The sequence below is a fragment of the Lissotriton vulgaris genome, chromosome 2_1 (assembly GCF_964263255.1).
Source record: "Lissotriton vulgaris chromosome 2_1, aLisVul1.2, whole genome shotgun sequence".
Taxonomy (NCBI): domain Eukaryota; kingdom Metazoa; phylum Chordata; class Amphibia; order Caudata; family Salamandridae; genus Lissotriton; species Lissotriton vulgaris.
Genome location: NC_141687.1, coordinates 292,431,827 through 292,445,389, shown reverse-complemented (window position 1 = coordinate 292,445,389; position 13,563 = coordinate 292,431,827). Strand labels below are relative to the sequence as shown.

General features: G+C 50.2%; 1 protein-coding gene across 6 annotated transcripts in view; it reads right to left on the bottom strand.

The window, feature by feature from the left end:
• Window positions 1-13,563, bottom strand: part of TRIM37 (tripartite motif containing 37) — a 1,151,903-nt gene that overhangs the window by 463,658 nt on the left and 674,682 nt on the right. The gene's annotated exons all lie outside the window — the stretch shown is intronic.

Below are 13,563 nucleotides of genomic sequence, written 5' to 3'. Positions count from 1 at the left end.
CCCATGAGTCGTGTAGGGACAATGGTAAGATTCCATGAGGGTGCAGGTGGGACCAGTGGTAGAATTACTATTTTGAGACCTTCAATGAAGGCCTTAATTACTGGTATTTTGAATAAAGAAATGCATTGCCTGTTTTGGAGACAGGCAGCTATTGTGGCCAGATGTAACCGTATCAAGATGAATGCTAGACCGAGATCTGTAAATGAAGCAAGTAAAAGACAATATTTTGTACTGTTACATTAAAAGGGCCAATTTGTTTGGAGTGACAATAGCAGACAAAACTCTTCCCCTTGACTTCGTAGTATGCTCAAGTGGTAGGTCTACGGGCTTCCCTGTGAATGTAAATGTACTCAGGTGGAAGACTGAGGTATACAAATTCTATGACCTCAGAAGCCAAATCGCTAGGTTGAGAGATTTGGGATCTGAATGCCTGAATTCTGCCTGGTCCTGCATGAGAACGTCCAGTCTGTTAGGGAGCTTCTAATGGAAAACTAAAAAGAGATCTAATGGAGTGGTGAACCAGTGCAGGTGAGCCAATGTGGGAGCAATGAGGAAGAGCATAAGAGACATTTGTCGGAGCCTCCGAGCCACAAATGGAAGGAGAGGAGGAAAAGAGTAGGCAAATGTCACTGAACAATTCATCCATAGTGCATTGCCACTGGACTGTGGGAACCTGGAGGCGAAGTTTGAGCATTTGGCATTGTCCGTGGTTGCAAACAGATCTATTTGAGGGAACTCCCATTTGCAGACGTATCGGTAGAGGACATGCAGATGAAGTTCCCATTCATGGACTTGTTGCTGCATCATGCTGAGGAGGTCCGCAAAATTGTTGTCCATCCCTGGAAGTTAATCAGCTAACAGGTAGATGTTGTGACGGAGAGTCCTGCGACAAATGGTCTGAAATAGGTTTGAGAGATGTAAAGAAAGACCGCCCCCCCTTGTTTCTGTAGGTAGTGCATGACCGTCTGGTCTCCCACGGGTCCTGCACTGTGACATCCTGCAAGTGTGCACCCCACCGTTGAGTGACGAGTCTGTTGTAACAATGATCTGAGGAACAGGATCGAAGAAAATTAACTCCTGCTACAGGTTGTTGGTGTTCCAACACTACAAAGAGGGATTAATGCAGCGGCCGATCAACACTACAGCGTCCCAGTGACCCTCCATCTGAGATCACTGTTAAGCCAAACATTCTTGCAACTGACCCATGTGCAGCTTTGCATGAGGTACTGTGGCAATGCAGGAGGCCATCGGGACTAAGAGGCATATGACAGTCTCACTTTAAGCTGGTAATTCCGGTAAAACAGATGGATTAACACATGGAAGGACATGATCCATGTAGAATTGGGATGGGCTATTTGGGTGTATAAGATAGCTACTAGGTAAGCTTGGGTCTTTAGGAGTTGGAAGAGGGACTTGTTGGCATTGATTGATGAATCAGATCTATTGAGACCAGAGCGTGGTTTTGACACTGTTGATGGCGCGGCAGCTTTGATAGCAAATCATCCAGATATGGGAATGCGTGGGCTCCTTGTCTGCATATGTGTGCGGCTACCACTGCAAGGCACTTGGTGAATACTCGAGATGGAGTAGTCTCCTCGAAAGGGAGGACTTTAAATTGGTGGTGTTTGCTACCTACAACAAACATGAGATATCTGCAATGTGATGGATGTATTGGTATGTGCAAACAGGCATCTTCTAGGTCTAGTGCAGCAAATAAAGTTGCCTTGCTGGACAAGTGGGATAACATCCTGCAGGGTTACTTTGAGGAAGTACTCTAAAAGGATACATTTGTTTTATCCTGGAGTTCAGATGTTCTTGCAGTTGATGCAGGATGGGCTCCACTGGCCTGCCAGATATTGGGTTTTGAATCCAGATTCCAAATGTTCGAATCCCAAAGTGGTTTCAGAGCCGAAGCAGAGGGTCGGGTGGATACCGACGGGCAGTCTGAGACCAAGGTGATTGATGGCGAAGCTTTCGGTTTGGAATGTTTTTTCAATGCCAATCCAGAGTAGTTACTTGGTGCCAATCATGGTCAGAAGGCAGTGGTGGACCAAGACCCACTTTCTGGTGTTCCAGAAGAACTGAACCGCCTTTTAGTCGAAGGCTGATCGGAATGGTGTGGAGGGAGAGATGGTACCATACTCACTGACTGTTGAGCAGGTGGTAGGTCCTCCATTTCTAGGTTGATCTCAAGGTCGGATCCAGAGCTGTTCTTGATGGTAAAGGCCTCCTCCTCCTCCTCTGCAGCCAATGGTTGAGGGTGTTCTTCATCGATATCGGTCATGTCCTTTAGGATAGCCCTGTCATGTATACTCCATTTTACATATGTCATCCCATCCACACTCCATTTTACATATGTCATCCCATCCACACTACTACAATGATTCTAAACATGTGACCTTTTACCTAATAGCTTGCTCCTGTTTCTTCAACACCAGGCAATTAAGCTCTATCTAAATCCCTGTACCTGACGAACATAAACCTGTCCTCAGGCATGGCAGATTTATTCTGTATAAGGGTCACCACTTTTTTCATCCTTGGCCAACAGCCAGCTGTGTCTGATCACACTTGTTTAGAAAAGCATCAGTGATTATTTTCAAAATATCCATGCTTGTTTTAAAAACATCTATTCTAGAACAAAATCCTGGAGTTACCATTTTAGTATAAAAGACCCTCACTCCCCCCTACAAATTAGAGGAGAATTATTTCCAAGCTGAGACTGGGGTCCTGCACGTCGAATCTCTGACAAGCAAGAGTCTGACATCCCTTATGGGTTGTCTACCTCGACGCAGAGACGGGGTCCTTTGTTCTAAACCATCAGGTGAGGGGGATGATTCATACCTAGGGGTTTTTTGGTTGCCCTTACATACACCTACACTTCCAGGTTAGGATAGGTACATTTTTAGTAAATTACGCACATTTTATAAATATGCAAGTGCTACTGTTTTTATCTGAACTGGTTTTGTTCATCTTATTAGCACTATGATAGAAATGTATCTATTATTCACTATATTGGTACTGGTTTCTCTTCTATGCTCCTCCGTGATATCTCAAGCTCTCGAGCTAACGTGTGCAACGGTCTCGAAGAGTTTTCTTGGAGCGACAGGCATCGTAATCAGTCTCACTACGTATTCTGGTGACAAAGATTACAGACCTCATGTAAGTCGGTATGAGGGTACTTCGCGTAACAGTGAGGACAATCACGAATGGGTGTCCATTCCATCACCAGTGAGGCATTCTTTAGATATGCGATGGAGAGCAAAGGAGGGCCTAAAGGGCGAGACTCTGGAGGGGCGGCAGTCATGACTAACTAAATGTGTATACGACGATACGCAAGGGAAATAGGAAACGTGATCAAAGACAATACCAACGAAGGGGAAGATAGTGTGCCACAGTGCGAACTGAAAAGAGCATCACAATGGTGTTGAACCAGAGCGCAGGAACACACTTTGAACCTGATGACAGAAGGAAAACAATCTAACAATGGAATTTATGTCCATGCGCATTATCACCAAGAGAAGGAGTCACTATCTCATAACTCGAAAGACTTTTACGAAGAAAAACAACTTGCACACATCTGGGCTCAACACTAGATGGCAGAAGTATGCAAAACATATGTATCTATGGCCACACATGCCTCGAATACATATTTTAGCAAACCACATCAAGCTGTAGAGCTACAGGGGGCGTGGCCTGACGCCGATGTAGTCGGAAGCGGACCTCTGAGCTTCTCCGTGGCCTCCCTCCGCTACCATTGATCTTGGGAACTTACGGGGGCCCCATACCCCCAATCCTGCAGAGGAATGGCTGGTGCCTCGATTAGAGCTCGCCCCGAGGGCGTGAGTGCCTGCTTAGTGGCACAAGGCGAGATTCCTACTCCCGCACCAGCGCTGGCTGCAACGATCTAAAATGGTGGTCGTGACCTAGTGGGGACATATCCACTCACTGCAGCGACTGGCGAGGCAAGAGGCGCATCGGTGGAGTGGCGGGGGGTCCTGCCTTTGACCCCTGTGTGGCGGCTGACGGCAGCCTCGATGGCAGAGCAAAGTGTAGGGAGATCGGAGCCCCGCGGTCTGGCACTGTGGCCTGACCCTAAGATGGCGGCTGGGTGCTGCCACTGCGGAACGGACTGCCTGCGGCAAAGGTAGGCGGGAGCCTGGCCTTGGGATCGCTGAAGGAGCCGATCTCAGCTGGCTGACACCTGTGAGAGCCTGAGGCGCTTGTGGGCCCCCTGAGGAAGCACTGAGACTTTGGCGGCAGTGTGTGACTGTCTCCCTCGCTGTGTGGACGACGCTGAGGGGCGGCAGAAGGAGTAGTTTCTTACCTGTAACTTCAGTTCTGTAGTAGGGGTATCTCTGTGATAGTCATAATCTGTGAATAGTCCCTCCCATGTGCGGACTCAGGAGCAATCAAAATAGTCTCCTAAATCTTCTTCTTCTGCAGTCCTGGAAAAGACACTTATGAGAAAATGAAAGACAAATAATGCAGCCTAACATTAACAAGGCTACAATCGCCAGCACTTCATCCTGAAGTGAAAAGGATAGCCAAACAATTTTATTAAATTTTACACATTTTACAGAGTTTCACCACACATTGAGAATCTCTCCTTCACAAAAATCCTTTGCATGATAGAGAGGAAGGGTTGGACAGACAAGCCTCATAGGCTGCCACTATGTGTCTGGAAAAGGGATGCCGTGCCTTTAAGTAACCCTACAGAGACCCTCGGGATCCCATGATGCACAGCAAAAGGCAAGTTACTTTCAGTTCTTTTTGAAGGTATCCTAAAGCCAGGCCTGTAGCATTCAGAAAAACAACGTTTACTTTTACCGGGGAGGAGGGTGGGTCGCTTAGGACTATCACAGAGATACCCCAACTACAGAACTAGAGTTACAGGTAAGAAACTACTCCTTCTGTAGTAGGGGATCTCTGTGTATAGTCATAATCTGTGAATAGAATGGCAAGCCTATCCCAACATCCAAATCCAGCGGTGGAAGAAAACTAACATAAAAATCCTTACTGAGCAAATAAATTCCTCAGCGAAGGCTGCCCAACTTGGAGTGGTGTGGCTCACTGGTTAGAGGCGGCAGACCCGTAAGCAGAGAACGGCCCGGGACCAGGGTTCAATTCCCGACACGGCAGGGTCGTGGACCAGGGTCAAAACGGACTCGATAATTCTCGCCTCGGTGCCTACTCTAACCAGGGAACACACTCGGCAACTCTGGGCATTAAGCTTGCCTCATCTCTACAACGGCCCCCCACAGACGCCGGGGATGCCTGGTTTCACCTTGGAGATACCCCGAAACGGACCATCTCACAGGGAAAACCAGGACGGGTTCCCCAGCGGTCTTCAGCGCCAGGATACTCCATGGAGTCGCAGTGCGCTTTACAAGTACATCCACATTAACATTAACTTGCGCATCTGTCCTGGCATCAGAATCCAGGCAGTAATGTCTAGCAAATGTGTGGACAGACTTCCACGTAGCCGCCCTACAGATGTCTGCAATGGGAATGTTACGTAGCAAAGCCGCTGTAGCCGCTTTGCCTCTTGTGGAATGAGCCCTAGGCTTACCCCCTAGAGTCTTGTTAGCCTTATGGTAACACAGTTGTATACAGGACACAATCCACCTGGAAATGGACTGTTTGGAGGTGGCAAGGCCAGTCCTGACTGAACTGTAATTCACAAACAACTGATCTGACCTACGAATGTCCTTGGTCTTATCTAAGTAAAACTTTAACACCCGCCTCACATCAAGTAAATGAAGGGACCTCTCTGCCGGAGAGGAGGGATGTTGAAAAAATGTAGGTTACGTGATCGTTTGGTTGACATGGAAATCAGATATCACCTCAGGGAGAAATTTAGAGTGAGTCCTCATGACAACTTTGGAAGCATGAAACACAGTAAAGGGCTCTTGACAACACAGAGCCTGAATCTCACTCACCCTACGAGCCGATGTTAAAGCCACAAGGAAAGCGCCTTCCAGGACAAATGCTGTAGAGAAGCCTTATGAATAGGCTCAAAAGTCTCCTTCATCAATCTGGACAGCACCACATTCAGCTCCCATGAAGGCGACGGACGCCTAATGGCGGGAAACACCTTCTTCAAACCCTCCAAAAAATCTTTAATCACAGGTATCTGAAAAAAGGATGTTTGTGAAGGACCTTTCCTATACGCAGTTAATGCTGCAAGGTGAACGTTAATGGAATGGAAATTAAGGCCAGATTGAGCTAAATGCAAGAAGGGTGATATCTTCTTTGCAGGAGGTAGGATCAGCGTTCTTAGATGTACACCAGATGCAGAACCTTTTCCACTTGTAGGCATAGGAAGTCCTGGTGGATGGCCTTTAAGCCTCCTTAAGTATTTCCATGCAGTTGTCAGGTAAGTTCAAGTGTCCATACTGCACTATCTCAGGAGCCATGCCGCTAAACTCAACAATGAGAGGTTGGGGTGCACTATCTGCTCCCCCCCGAACTTCGTTAGAAGGTCCAGCTGACACGGAAGCCGCAGATGGGGTTGGAGAGATCAGTGGAGAAGGTCTGTGAACCACCACCGTCAAGGCCACTCCAGACCAATGAGGATCATTCGCGCTCTGGAATGAGACAGCTTGATGAGCACTGCCGGAATCAGGGGAATGGGTGGAAAAGCGTACATAAAGCTGTTCGACCAGCTGATCCATAGTGCTTTCCCCAGAGTGCCCGGTTGGTAAAACCTGGAGGCGAAGTCTAGGAATTTGCTGTTTTCGGCAGTGGCGAACAGATCAATTTCTGGAGTGCCCAATCTTTCAGAAACTGAGAATACAACCGGGGGTGAAAGTACTACTTTTCAGAATTTTCAGAGCCTCTGAGTGCAGTCTGAACCCCATGTTTTTGCAGAGTTGGATAAGCCAACGTTGGCAAATGTTTTTATAACTGGGGCAGAAAAAAAGAACGTGGGACTCGGACTCTTCGTAGGCGCGACACGCTGGACAGCTGGTTAGCTTAGTTAGTTAGCTTCGACAGGTTTGTCCTGGCACACATTCTGATATAGAGACTTATATAACTCTATTAGCGCCTAACTCACTTATGTAGGAGTTTTGCAGCAGCTCGGAGTACTTGAAGCTCCGTTATAGACCTCCGGTTCTTTTGTTGTTAGGATTTTAGCTTAGTAGAGGACCATTTATGGGAGAAGATCCTGACAGGAAGTGTACCATAGCTAAATTGTAGATATAGTTTCCTTGCTGTGAAAGGTAAAATCTCGTCAAGAAAAGGCTCAATTATGTATTCATCTTTTAAATTAAAAAACTTGACAGTAAGAGGGCCTAAGGAAGAATTACCAAGGATGGCCGAGAGCCTGGACCGGCGGTCTAAGTTGACTAAATCTCCACGCGAGAACTGTGCGCAGACCACGGCTGGATTAGACCACAGTCTCGCAAAGCCAGTCTCCTCGATGCAGCTGAGGATAAATCTGGTGCAAGGACAGCATGCGAAACTTCTCCCTGCGGATCCATTTGTTTGCTTGTCGCAAATCCAGAATTGGCCTGAACTTGTTCTTGTCCTTTTTGAGCACCAGAAAGAACCTTGAGTATAGACCCTTTCCCCTTTGAGACAGAGGGACGTCTTCTATCGCCCTTTTTCTTAACAGGGTATCGGCCTCCGCTTGGAGCTCACGCAGCAGGTATTGCGAGCGAACCGGTGGAATGGCCGGAGGCGGGCTGACAAAACGAAGACTGTATCCATTGCAAACAACATTCAGCACCCACTTGTCCTGAGTAATTTTTCTCCACTCTGCCAAGTAATTCTGTATGCTTCCCCCCACCGGAGCGGGTAACAGACGATGGGGAAGTAATCCTTTAGGGCTTTGACCCAGCCCGGCCCTTATTCCACGAGGTGGTTTGCTGGCCGCCTCTGTCCCTCTGACACCTCTGGAAGGGCTGTCTCTGATATTGCTGCTGCTGCTGGCAAGTCTGGCGACCCTGCCCTCACTGGAAACGTTGAGAGGAGTATCGCCTCTTGGAGGGGTGGAAAGACTTCTGCTGATCCTTTGGTTTTTCCAAACCTACAGCCTTCAGTGTGTCTCAACTTCCGCCTTCATGCGGGCCATTTCCTCATCCGCATGCTTCACGAAGAGGGTAGTGCCCGAAAAGGGCAAGTTGGCGATACGCTGTTGTGCCTCTGGTTTAAGCGAGGTAAGGTGCAACCAGGAGTGGCGTCTCAGGTTTACTCCATGGCAATACCCATGAGCGGCAAGGAGAGAGGCGTCTGCCGCCGCACTGATGACCTGGTTGGAAACCATCATGCCGTCATTCAGGATTTCCTGGAAATCTTCGCTTCTGTACTTGGGAGAAGCTCAATGAATTGTTGCAGGGACTCCCACAATGAACGGCCCAAAAGTGCTGTTGAACTCACTGCTTTCATAGACGTGGCTACTGTACTGCAGACCTTTCTCCCTGCCGAACCCATGTGACAGCTCTCCTTGTCCGGAGGGACCGTAGACGAAGGAGCGGTAGAATGCTGCTTCTTGGCCGCTGTGACAATAACCGAATCCGGGGCGAGATCCGTTGTTAGAAATGCCGGGTCCGAAATCGGGGGCCTGTACTTCTTTTGAAGTCGTGATGGTGCAGACTTCACCGAGGCCGGAGTCAATAACAGCTCCATGGCCGGTTCCTCCAATCCTGGCACCAAAGGGCGAGAGAGGTGCCTACATGTAGCATAAAAAAATTACAGAAGTTGAAGGGGTGGGCACCGTCAGTGCTATCCCCAACTTTGCTGCTCCCCTCAGAAGCACATCCTGAAAGGTCACAATGTCATCCACCGACGACACCCTTGTTTGAGGAGAGTCAGATAGAGTGGGCGAATACCTTCTGTCACTAGAAGAGTCCGTATATGTATGCCTTGAACGCGACCTCTCTCTACGCAGACGATGGCGTGACCTGGTCAAAGACCTGTGCCCACTGCGAGAGAGATGCCTCCCTCGTGATGTAGACCTTGGCTTCCTGGGTTTCGCTGGACGCACAGGCTGCTGCTGGGCAGGTTGAGCCGGAATCAAAGGCATCTGCGGTGGAGGAGGCGGAGGAGGTGGTGAAGGCGGAGGAGGAGGTGGCGGAGGATAAGGAGGAGGAGGAAGCTGCAGCAGAGGAGTAGGCGACCTAGGCCGCGAAGGCAAGTATGTCCTCAAGTAGCCAGAGTCCAGGGACCTAAGTACTCTTCTCTTCTTACGAGCAGGCCTCGGAGAGGATGCTCTGGAAGTAGAGTCTTCTGAGGAAGAGCGCCGGCGCGACCGGTAACTCGCTGATGAGGAAACGCTAACCACAGAGGCATCAGACACCGCTCGGGGTGTTGACCTCCTCTTCGAAGCAGACTTTTTCCTTCCTCAACGTCGATCTCCTCAACGTCGATCTCCTCAACGTCGATCTCCTCAACGTCGATCTCCTCAACGTTGATCTTCCTCTACCGGACGTCGATCTTTCTCTCCTAGACATCGATCTCTCTCCCCTCGACGTCCATCTCCGTGTCGGCGGTGAAGGTGTCGCCTCAACGGCGAGCGTCTGCGTCTACGGGACTCAGCAAGACGACGATCGTGTGTCGACACCGGTGAAGTCCTCGACGTCGACCTTGTCCGAGGTTTCGACGTCGTACCCCTCGACGTCGATGACGCTTCGACCCGGAGCCCTGGGTCGACGGGGAACAGATGGTAGTCATACCTCTCGACGCTGACGTCAAAGCCATTGACGTCGACCAGGACCGGTGCGGTTTCCGGGCCTGCTCTTGACTGGGGAGCCCCCCAGAGGCCGATGCACGAGCAGAGGTTGAAGATATAGTCCCGCCACACCCAGAGGTCCCACCTGCTTCTTGATGTCTCCTCTGCTCCAGGCCTTGGAGACAAATCTTCTCCCTGTCCCTCAGGGTCCTCCTGGAGAAAGAATGGCAAATATCAGAGGAGTCCGGTACATGGGTAGAAGGGAGACCGAGTATGCACACTCTGTGAGGGTCTGACTTAGCCGTCTTCCTACAACACCAGGACACTTGTCGAATAAAGCTGGCATTTCGACAGGATAGAGGTGAAAAAACTGGTCAAAAAAGACAGCAACTGGAAGAGGAAGACCCCAGACGTCGCGTGAAACACAAATCTCACTGAAAAACTTTCCAAAATTGAAGATATACCCAAAAAGGTAGATCTCAATCCTCCAAGGTCCTGCTAGCAGGAGCCGGAAAAAAGAACAAAGTAACTTGCCTTTGGCTGTGCATCATGGGATACCGAGGGACTCTGGAGGTTCCTTAAAGGCACGGTATCCCTTTTCCAGACACATAATAGCAGCCTATGAGGCTTGTCTGTCCAACCCTTCCTCTCTATCATGCAAAGGATTATTGTGAAGGGGAGTTTCTCTATGTGTGGTGAAACTCTGTAAAATGTGTAAAATGTAATAATATTATTTGGCTATCCTTTCACTTTAGGATAAAGTGCTGGTCAATGTAGCCTTGTTAATGTTAGGCTGCATTATTTGTCTTTCATTTTCTCTTAAGTGTCTATGCAGGACTGTAGAAGAAGAGGACTTAAGAGACTATTTTGATTGCTCCGGGGTTCCAGCACATGGGCGGGACTATTCACAGATTATGACTATATACAGAGATCCCTTGCTAGAGAACAAGGTTGCAAGTCATCTGGTACTGAACTCGTTTGGGTCAGCATCCTATCCCCCCCCCCCCCTATCTCCCGGATTGCCCTGATGGACCGGTTCCTCGTGGAGGTAGACTTACTGGTGCAGGCTCCATGCAAAGGAGTTGCCAGCTTTGATGGTGGTGGAGAGCTTCGGGTGTGCGGGCCGCATGTGTGAGTCGCTAGATACTCTAGGTACGCTGCTGCATCGAGGGGGGACGTGTGGAGGGGCGGGGTGCTGGAGGACCTACACATGTTGCTGACTGACCCCCAGGTTGCACCCTCTGAGCGGCGCCATCATCTTCCTGCCCCATGAATGCGGCCGGAGAGGGACGGAAGCTGACCCCTGGACTCTACTGGCCTGTTCACCCCCAAGACCGAGGATAGTGGCCTAAGAGCTGCTGGGTGAGTCGGCGATACCACTTGAGAGCCAGAGGGACTGACGACGACTTGTGGCTAGTGGTGGTTGGGGTGACCCCAGACAGATGACTTAAATGGGCCACACATCGCGGAGAAAGGGATTCACTGCCCTCCAGGTGGAAGATGGGGGGCACCAGTCTGACGACGAGGAAGTTGAGATGCGATGCTCTGGACCGGAGGCTCCTAGCGGCCCCACTTTGGCGGACATAATGCAGGCTATCACTGCCTCCGGGGAGGCAGTCGAAACAAAGATAGACAATATAGGGGAGGATCTCGCTTTGCTTAAGGACGATCATAAGAAGCTGAAGGAGCGGGTAAAAGTGACTGAGAGGACATTGCAGGAGGTACCAGACAGGGTGTCCCCCTTGCAGCACTCCCTGAAGGAGATGGAGGGCATGGTCCGGGTCTTGGAGCTACGGGCAGAGGACAGTGAAGGGTGCTCTCGCAGAAATAATATCCACTTAGTGGGGATTCCAGAGCGCGCGGAAGGAGATGATGCAGTCAGCTACTTGGAGGGCTGGCTCCGCTCAGAGTTGGCCCCGGGGGGGGCTCTCTCCATTTTCTGCCCTTGAAAGAGCCCACAGGATCCCGCTAGGCCTCCAAAACCGGGAGAACCCCTGAGACCGATGGTGGCATGATTGCTGCACTAGAGACAGGGATCACCTCCTGCAGCGAGCTAGAGAGAAGCAACACTTGCAAATAGACAACTCCAGGGTGATGCTTTTCCCAGACTACACCAGGGAAGTTCAGAGACAGCATGCTTCCTTTGTTGCCCTCAAGCGGAGATTGCGTCAACTCCGCATTCCTCATGCAATGCTCTTCCCGGCGCAGCTGCGGGTGGTGGATGGTTCCAGCATGTTTTTTTTCACCACCCCACAGGGTGCGTGCCAATGGCTGGAGGCCAGGCAGGCAAACACGGTGAGGGGTTTGCCAGTGAGCAATACAGAGTATCGATGCCCTGATGCTGCGAGTCCGTTGAGGGCTGTCACGCCACTGGACCGTCGTATGGAATGAGACAGAGCTGTGCAGGCAGTGGTGGCGATCAGCCAGGGCGGAACCAGCCCAGCTTCTGCGTCCTCCAGCCGAGTGCTGGAGTGTTCTGGGTAATCTCCAGCTGGAAGCACGAATGGTGATTCTGGGAATGAATTACCGGAGATCACGCCGCAGATGGTGGACTTATTTGGCTGAGGCTGGACTTTGATGGCGGGGGGAGACACCCTTGCAATGAGGCCCAGGTTTTACTGTGGGGGGGCCTACCTTGAGGGGAGAGGAAAGCTGGCACCAGTGGCTCACTGTTACAGGGGCTACCAGGGGGCTGTTGCTGGCTCTTTAACACTGCACCGGGCGGGGGGAGTGCCGGGGGGGGGGGTGCTTGGGGTCCCATGGGGTCGGCATACGTCTCACTGACCAGTTTGGTGGCACGGTTGATGGTTCTTTCAGTTTGGATGGGGGCTAGTTTCAGGGTACCTATCCTGGGGAGTGGGAGTTGGGGTGCAGGGAGTGGGGAGAGGGAGGGACCAAGCATGTCGCCATGGGGGGCAGGGCAAGTAGCATTCTCTTCACTGCGTCATGGCTACCACCGTAGGTCTTAAATGTCTCTCTTGGAACATTAGGGGGATGCATACCATGACTCGCCGTCACAAAAGAACAAGTTACTTACCTTCGGTAACGCTTTTTCTGGTGTATACAGTATCTGCCTGTGGATTCCTCACCTTGTGAATATCCCCTGCGCAGCAGCCAATCGGAAACTTTTGTAGCTCTCCACGCCGGCGAGGTCATGGACGACGTCACAGAGGGTACGACTCCGCTCGCGACCCTGCTGATGTCACTGGATCCATAATAGGGCCTCGTCGGCGTGATGCCGTCAGTTCCGCCCTTTTTTCCGTGCCCCCGAGGCACACGGACGGACCGACAAATAGGCACAGTATATATAGTACACAATATTCAAACCAACACACATTGTGTGAAATCAATGCAATAAGCAAGAACAATTAAACATTTCCATTGAAAACTACAAATATACACTTATCAGGTATAGAAGTGTGGACAACGGGGAGGCAGTTGGGTCAGCGAGGAATCCACAGGCAGATACTGTATCCACCAGAAAAAGCGTTACCGAAGGTAAGTAACTTGTTCTTCTGATGGATACATCTGCCAGTGGATTCCTCACCTTGTGAATAGAATCCCACAGCATTCCCCACTCACAGAGGAGGGTGTCCACTCTCATATATCAGAAAATCCTGAAGAACAGAACGAGCAAAATGGCCGTCCCTCCTCACTTCGGTATCGAAGCAGTAATGCTTTGCGAAAGTGTTGAGGGCGGCCCAAGTTGCCGCTCTGCAAATGTCCTCTACAAGAACAAAATACAACGTCAGAAAAGGGTCCTAGGGCTAGATTAACGACCCAACAGACACATGCCCTATTGACACTATAAAGACGAAAAAATTGTCTGGGGGTCAAAGAATGCTACAATCCTACTGTGTAAACATAAGAAAAGGTGCTATGAGATGGAC